We start from the raw sequence: 9,550 nt of genomic DNA, 5'->3' as shown, positions 1-9,550 counted from the left end.
CTCTAGGATAAATGGGGCTCTCCTCAGCTAGCAAAGGGGATGTTCAAGACTCGGGACAAAGACACACTGTATTTTCTATACTGAAACTAAAGCAATACAACTATTGTTACAATCTGTTATTCTGATATTATTATTACCGGTAACGTTTTTACTGTCAACAGCAGTTAGGAAGATGTAAGGATTCAATGACTCAGCAGATATGATCAAATGAGGGTGTCCACTTTGGACATAATCCCTACACAATGTCACTATCAAGGTTCAAAGGTGTTTTTTTTCAAATATTGTCTACTAAATCAGTGAACTAAGCCAGTGTCTGCTCTGCTGGCCTGATTTAGTATCACACTTAGGGGGATTTCCTCTCTTCTCATCTTATTTAACAATCTTCAATAGTGGATTTCTACCATTATTACTTTAACAACCATGAGTACAGAAACTCTGCCGATGAGTGTTGTGATGTTTCCATGGCTGGCGTACGGCCACATCGCACCATTTCTTGGACTGGCCAAGAATCTTGTGGATCGAGGTTTCTTGATTCACTTATGTTCGACTCCCATCAACCTTAATTCCATCAAAAACAACATTCCACAAACCTACTCTCAATCCATTAGATTAGTGGAACTCTATCTCCCAGAATCCCCTGATCTTCCTCCTCACTACCAGACCACCAACGGCCTCCCGCCCCACCTCCACGACGCCCTCAAGAAAGCCATGAAAATGGCGGCACCGGATTTCGCCAAAATCTTGACAACATTGAACCCTGATTTGATCATCCATGATATCATGCAACCATGGGTTGTAAAGCTTGCCTTGTCGCTCCATATTCCCGCTGTCCTGTTTTCCACCACCAGCGCCGCCGTGGGCGTGCGCTCCTACTTCTTTCACATCATGACCAAATCTGCCGCCGAGTTTCCCTTCCCGGCTCTACTTCTCCGGCGCTACGATCAAACGGCAACTCTCGACCTCTGAATCGGGAAAACTCCGCCGTGCAGTCGGAGGATTACATAGATTCACCACCACCGTCAATGATGTTGGTAAATAGCTCAAGAGAAGTTGAGGCAAAGTACATCAATTACATGTCCGAGGTTCTCAAGTGCAAGGTAGTGTTGAAAAAACATACACTCTCCCTCCTTGAATTGATTGTCATATTTACTTTCTGCAGACTTTTTTAAAAATTAAAATAAATATTGTGTTTTTCAATTATGCCCTTCAATTCATATTTCTTACTTTTGAAAATAAAAGTGGTAAACAAAGTAAGGGTGTGCTTGGTTCGCACATGAGAATCGTAATCGGAATGGATATTAAATACTTGGTAATTGTAATAGGTTTTGGTGAACGTGGTAGAATTCCTTTACCGTGGTGTCAAAGTATTTAACATGTTTGGTAGGAGGGGAATAGTTATGTTGTGGTTGCCATGCATGGTGCACACGGTTGCAAAATGACGTCGTTTTGACTAAAAACGCGCGTCCCATCTAAAAAATTCAGTTTCGATTCCCCTCAACAGCATTATGTTGTTCATTCATTGTGGATATTTAGTTCATTCATTCACTGTGGATATTTAGTTCATTCATTGTGGATATTTAGTTCATTCATTGTGGATATATAATTCAAATTATGCACAAAAAATGCTATTGTCGGGAATCGAACCTAGTTTTTTTTTTTTTTTTTTTAAGTGGGACGCGCGTTTTTATTCAAAACGACGTCGTTTTTGCAACCGTGTGCACCATACATGGCGCACATGGTTGCACAACATAATTTGCGGGTAGGAGGGTGGAATGATAATGGTTACTAATAATAGTGTTTGCGAATGAATAAGAGAATGAAACCCTTATTTTATTTGGGTATGAGTTTTTCAATTGATGAGGTATTCGAAACACATAATAGTGTTCTAAAAACCTATCAACCAAACACTAACAATCACTTTCATACTCATTCCTATGGGCAAAACTCATCAACCAAACACACCCTAAAATTCATAATGGTAAATTAGGAAAAGTAAAATGATGATAATGTTCAATTTTGAAACGAGGACAACATTTTGAGACAAATTAAAAGTGAGAAAGATAAAATGGGACATGAGAAGTAGCATAAAATTGCATTTTAAGTGGTTACAAATATACAGTTGTTATATCGTGCACCGCGGTGCATAATCGATTATGCACCGTGCGTCAAAACGACACCATTTCTGTAGTTATAACGGAGTGACACTACAATGTGTCTAAACCGACACTGTCTCACGTATTATTTTTATATTATCAAATGGAACTGCAGTTATATCAAAATGATACTGTAGTTGTGGTGAAATGAAACTACAATATATATATATATATAAAATGAAACTGAATAACATTTCACATATTTGAGTGTATATTGTACAATGAAGCTGAAATTATATTGAAATTATCATGTAGTTGTGTTTTAATGAAACTATAGTGTATATAAAATAAAATTAAATAACATTTTCACATATTTGTGTGTATAAATATTGAATGAAACTGTAGTTATATCGAAATGAAACTGTAGTTGTGTTGAACTGAAACTACAGTGTATACAAAATGAAAATGAAGAATAGAGTTATTTTTTTTGCGAAGATTCTATTTCTTTTCATTAATCAAAACGATGTCGTTTTGATGCGCGGTGCATGTATCAATTATGCACCGCGTGACACGATATAATTTTCCACAAATATATGTGATGTAACACCCCCGATTTTTACCACATTTTTAAAACTTAAAAGCATAAGAAAACATCTAATCATCAAGACTTTAAACAACGAAAGCTATATTAAACCAGGGTATGTTATGCCACACCTATCTCAGATATAGGTGCACAGACGGGAAAACTAATCAATTCAACAAGTCATAAAGAGTCAAGGCACACATGCCGCTCAAAAGGCTCACAGGCCAGCAAAACATAACGTCTAGACAAGGTAACTAAGCTATCTACCGATTCACGTCTAGCGCTCTCGGGCATATACTCAAAACCTGTAGAACAAGGGAAAAACATGGGGATAACACCCGGTCAGCGAACATTGCTGGTAACCCATCAATACGCGTTAATTAGCACATATAGATAAGTATAAGTCAAAACCATTTTGAAACGGAATAGAGTATATATCATTTCAAAAGCCATAGAGAGAAGTAAACTTCAAGGACTCATTTACACTCTCAAAAGGAAAAGGAATCACCATCCTTACAACAATAACAAGACAAGAACATGAAAGACAATACAACTCAAGATGCATTTTACTGATCACAAAGTAGAATACATCAAGACATGCTCACAAGCAAAGAATACACATTCACACAACGGCAACTACATGCCACAGTGACAACTACATTTCACAAGTTTCATAGTTCCAACCTTATGCCCTGTTTCCAACCTTATGGCTACCCCCGGCCTTATTTCAGTTCCAACCATTACCTCCTAGTGCCACCCCGTACTTCTGAGTCCAACTTTGTACCGCCAGGGACCGTCGTCTCCCCTCCAACATAGCCTCCAACATACCGCCGAACTCTCAGTACACGAGGGTACCATTAATTTCATTCACACAACCACCTACATGTGAGCAAAGCTCAAGTAACAACCACCCACATTCAATTATAGTCACACAAGTCATCATCATTACCAATAAGACTGAGGTTCCACAATAACCTTAATCAAGTATCAATCAAAGGGTACAACGATTACATACGTTCATATCATAGGAATCAATCAATGGATCACAACAAAGACATGAAACCATACTCAACAACGAAGGATCACAATCCGACACCAAACGATGGTCAACACAAGTTGCCAATCCCAATAAGAAAGAACAAACCGCACATACTAGCATTTCAACATCAAACTAGCATGCTTATCAAACGGGTAAACCAAAAGTAGTTCCATAGAACATTCAAGACTTACAATAGCCCAACGAATCACAAGGTCGGACCCTTAGCACGATTCAAGCCACCAAATCCTACGTGGATTCCTAACATACCGTTCTAGACATACGAAACATCAAGAAGACTCACAAATAGCCCAGTAAAACAACATCGGGAGGTCAAAACATCAATACCGAGTCAAAAGAATCACGGGGAACAAATCTCCGCCAACAACCATACATGTTCCCCGCGGGTAGGGCCACGGGTGGACAACCACCCGCAGTTCCGCCCACGGGTACCAACCCACGAAGCACTCGTTCCCCGCAGGTGGGGCGGCGGGTAGGCCTCTGCCCGCCGTTTCGCCCGCGGGTACACTCCTGTACATCAACAATTCCCTTCGGGGATTTTCAACAACAAGTCCAAATTCAAGTCCAAAACACCCAAAATCTCACACAAAACAAGAATATGACTTGAACCCAAGAAATAGCCAAGCAATGGCATTCAAGAACCCTAAGAACAAGCTCTAAACATGCATTACCACAAGACAATGCATCAAATCTCACATTTCAACACAAGAATCACAAGTAGAAGCCAAGAAATCATCATATAAGTAAGAAAATAGGTTTTGTAAAGCATGGGTTACCTTTGTAGCCTAATAATTTCTTCTTTTCACCCTTAGAAAGCCCTTCCTAAAGCTCCTCTTCCACACCAACTTCATACACAAACCAAAAGACAACAAAGATTCTATCTTTAGAAAAAGACACCTAAAATGAGTTTAAAAACACCAAAAGACCAAAGATCTTACCCTCCTCTATGCTCAAGATGAAGAAAGTAGGAATCTTGGGAGCCAAACTTTCAAGACTTGGATGCTCAAATCCTAACTTGGAGAAGAAGCTACACCTTTTTCGAGAGAAGCTAGAGATTTTAGTGTTTAGATTGTAGGGAGAATGAAATGAAGGAGTGTTGCTAGGTTAGCTTGAACGACAAACCTTAGGTAGGAAGACATCCCTACCCTTACTAAAGTTGGAAAGACAAGGGAACAAGGGCACAACTCAAGAAGCACAAGGTACAACCCTTTGACTTAAGTGACTAGTCAAAATCTAGTCCCTCGACTATTGAATTTCAAGATTTTTAGGAATAAATTAACAAAGAAACTAGGATTAATTCTCTAATTAATCAATTATTATTGTGTGGACCATGGTCCATACAAGTTGTGTGGACTATATTTTGTCTACTGTAAAATAATGTACATTCAGTACAAAAATAATGTACATTGTATTCAGGGGATGTATATTATTTTTGTTCTGAGTGTACATTATATTGTATAATGTACGTTCAGTACAAAAATAATGTACATTTAGTATATTAAAAATGTACTTTTTGTTATGGTCCACATAACATTGTGTGGACCATTGTCCACACAATAATTTGCCCTAATTAATCCTTGATTAGATTTTGGATTTACGGGGTGTCACATGTGAGGTCCATTATCTATTTGGGTTGGGCTAAAGTGGATTCAAGTTGTGAAACGAAGAGATTCAAATATTATAAATTCAAAACGGATAATGTGTAGATAAAAAGTATATTAGATGTATTTAAGTTGAAAACGAGGGTGAAAATGTTCAGTAAAAATACTTGTCTCATATCGTTTTAAAAAGTTAATTTACACCATCTAGCAGAGAATAGTATAGATGTTCTCTCCAACAAACTATTTTTAGGAAATAAATTTTTCCTAGTATTATTTCTTACAGGCAGTGCCGGTTGGATCAACATTCTAGGCGACGGCGAATCAAGAAAGCGAAGACGAAGCGGAGCTGATGGATTGGCTTGGAAGAAAACCGGCGAGTTCAACCGTGTTCGTCTCGTTCGGGAGCGAATATTTCCTGACTAAGGAAGACACGGAGGAGATAGCCTACGCCTTGGAGCTCAGCAACGTAAACTTCATATGGGTGCTTAGATTCCCCAAGGGAGAAGAAATCTCAGCACAAGAAGCTCTCCCGCCAGGTTTTCTCGAAAGAATCGGCGAGAAAGGAAGAATAGTAGAAGGATGGGCACCGCAGGGGAGGATTCTCGGCCACTGGAGCACCGGCGGGTTCGTGAGCCATTGCGGGTGGAATTCAATAATGGAAAGCTTGAACCTCGGCGTTCCGATCATCACCGTGCCAATGCAGCTGGATCAGCCGGTGAACACCCGGCTGGTGGTGGAGATTGGGGCGGCGGTGGAGGTGGAGAGAGACGACGGCGGTAAGCTCCACCGGGAGGAAATGGCGGAAGCTGTGAGAGCGGCGGTGGGAGGAGAAATCGGAGAGAAATTGAAGAGAATAAGTGAGAATTTGAAGTTGGGAGCGAGCAAAGAGATGGATGCAGTCACTGCGGAGTTGGTGAAGCTTTGCGCCAAACCAGAAGGATGACGGATGATGACGTCACTTATGAAATTAATTTTTGAACATTTTTTTTTTTAGTTTGTGGAGTGTAGGATTGAGGATGGGATGGTCAGTATCGGCAAATTATATCGTGCACCGCGGTGCATAATTGATTATGCATCGCGGGTCAGACACTACAATGTGTCTAAACTGATACTGTCAAAATGACGTCGTTAAAAGAAATAGAATCTTCGCAAAAAATAATTTTGTTTTTCAGTTTCATTAAAGCACAACTACATATCATTTGAATATAATTACAACTTCATTGTACAATATACACTCAAATATGTTAAATGTTATTCAATTTCATTTTATATATACTGTAGTTTCATTTGATAATATAAAAATAATATGTGAGCCAGTGTCAGTTTAGACACACTGTAGTGTCTGACGCGCGATGCACGATATAACGACCCGTTAGTATCTCAAAATATATATGTAATCCTATATCTCCTATTAATAAAGGTCTTTGATTCAATGGACATCCTTAAATTTTGCAGAATAATAATAACAATAGTTCTAATAAATATTATATTGAAAAAAGTGTCAAATTGACCCCCTAAGTCGAATGTATACTGCAATTGGATCTCCTAACTAAAAAAATTTCCATTTAGATCACCTAAACCTGTAAAATTATTCAATTAAGTTCAAAGTGACTTGTTTAACAGGTTAAGTCATTAAATGGTTGACACATGTCTTTTTAAAATATTTTTTATTTTTGTTTTTTTTTTATAAAATTTATTTATTAAAATATATATTGTATAAAATAAAAAAATAAAAAAACACATGTTGTGGCTGCCTAGCACTGGAGTCTGCGTCGTCGCCCGCAGGGAGGAGGAGCTCTTGTGCGCTGTCAATCCAATAGATCGAGCCAGCTGCGTAGTCACTCCACCGCCTGAAGTGTTTCTGCAGTGCTTGCTGCCTTGCCATTGGAAGCTCAAAACTCAGTTGTTGGCTTCATCGCAGATCCAGACAAGAGTGAGAGACCGGCAGCCTTCCCCTCTTAAAGCAAGAAAAGAAATAACTTAAAGCAAAGGCGCCATTTATGCATCTGAAGCAATAGTAATTTAAAGAAAATGCAAATCAGAGGCATGGGCGATGATACAAAGAAGGCAAGCAAGGTTCTTCAATTCTCGCCGTTTCAGAGCGTGGTAGATGTGGGTTTCTGGCACAGATTCTTTTCGCTCAAAATTCCGTTTTTTTTTTTAATTGTAAAATTTAATGGACAATTTAGAGCTGAATGGAAACTTTCCAATTATTGAGAGGTGAAATTATGCCCTACTGTATAATTCATAACATTTACTCCTAAAGAACAACTATAGAACTAAAATTGAGTGTACCCATTTTTTGAGAGCTAAAGGTTATGCTCACTTTGTCTGATTTACTCTTCACAGCACACAAGAGCTCCTCCTCCTTGCGGGCGACGGCGCAGACTCCGGTGCTAGGCAGCCACAACCGGTGGCTGTTTTTTTTTTTAAAATAGTTTTTATATATAATATATATTTTAATAAATAAAATGTATATATATATATATATATATATATATATATATATATATATATATATATATATATATATATATATATATATATATATAATATTTTAAAAGACACGTGTCAACCATTTAAAGGTTAACATTTAAAGACTTAACATGTTAAACAAGTCACTTTGGATTTAATTGAACAATTTTACAGATTTAGGAGGTCTAAATAAAGCTTTTTTTAGTTAGGGGACCCAATTGCACTATCTGGTCGACTTAGGAGTCCAATTTGACACTTTTTAATTTAAAGAAATAAATGAAATACTGAAATTATTATTATGTTTGTCAAAAACATGTGTGAAATCGTTCTCACGAAAAATCTTATATGTGAGACGATTTTCTTAATATCATCTACATCTATCCCACCACTAGAATTCGGTCATGTGACTTTCTCTCAAGAAGGACAAATGTGTCATCTAAGTACAAGCTCAGCATAGTAAGACTAATATGTCAAATAAATATTAATCAAGACATTAAAGCAATAAAACATCGGCCATCGAGAGTCTGCATGACCAATTTTGACAAGATATAACTTGATGATATCATGCATGACGCCTTTGCAACCATCGAATTTTTGCTGGTAATAAAATAAAATGCTACGACCTTAAATGGTAAATGCTAACAAATTAAGTATCTCTTTATTAAAAAAGTGAAGATTTTACTTTTTAAAAATAAATTACAAAATAATGCTATATATTTATTTACCAAGTATTTTATTAATACTATGAAAAAATTAAAAAAATATATATAATTAATAAAGTCAATCATATTAACTACTTTGAGATATTTGTTGACAAAGACAGTATTCGAATCACACAACAAATTGAAGTGGGAAACTACCTCACAAAGTCCTTGTTTGATAATCAGTAGTTAACGATTGTGTTAGCGGATTATATTAGCAGATCTGACCAGCGAATTATATCAACGGTAAGTAAAAAGATATTTGAAAAAATTAGCTGTTTAGATTAACATGTAAAATGACCGAAGGGTATACATAATAATAATAATAATAATAATAATAATAATAATAATAATAATAATAATAATAATAATAATAATAATAATAATAATAATAATGAAGAATGGAGGTAACGATGACGCTCTCTGCTCAACGTACGTCGGAGGACTAGGATCTTCTGGAACGGAGTACTAAGAAATCGAAGCACGACGATGGCAAGGCTGTGGAGACGGCGGAGATCGTCCCGGAGACACCATTGGAGGCCATACAAGGGTACGATGGGGATGGCACGGCGCGGATCGGTCCGGCGCGACCGATGTCGTATCGGGACTCGGTAGTTGGCCAGACCTGGATGAACGTGGGGATGACGGAGGGCGATCAAGGGGATGATGATGTGTATTCTGACGGTGAAGGCCCAGAAGGCGATGATGACCCTCTGTGTCCGACGATCAGGTTGACAAACAGAGAAAAGGAGGTGATTCGCAAACCGTGGCGCCAAACGTTGATCGTGAAGGTTTGGGGTAAACGGGTGGGATACTCTTTCTTGCTGCGGCGTCCGAATGCTCTATGGAGGCCCAATGGCAGAATGGACATGGTTGCAATCGACAACGACTATTTCTTGGTGCGATTTGGATCGCTGGAGGATCTGGAGTATGCTAAATACGAGGGACCGTGGATGATCCTTGACCATTACCTGATAGTCAAGGAATGGGCACCAGATTTCGATCCCACAACGGACACAACGGAGAAGGTGATAGTATGG

General features: G+C 38.2%; 1 pseudogene; it reads left to right on the top strand.

Annotated features, from left to right (window-relative positions):
- The first annotated feature begins 433 nt into the window (after positions 1-433).
- LOC109156601 lies at positions 434-6,312 on the top strand (annotated as a pseudogene).
- The last annotated feature ends 3,238 nt before the right edge of the window (positions 6,313-9,550 follow it).

Source organism: Ipomoea nil, unplaced genomic scaffold (assembly GCF_001879475.1).
Source record: "Ipomoea nil cultivar Tokyo-kokei standard unplaced genomic scaffold, Asagao_1.1 scaffold2742, whole genome shotgun sequence".
Taxonomy (NCBI): Eukaryota; Viridiplantae; Streptophyta; class Magnoliopsida; order Solanales; family Convolvulaceae; genus Ipomoea; species Ipomoea nil.
Note: the sequence above shows the minus strand (reverse complement) of the source record. Positions and strands in the feature narration are given on the sequence as shown.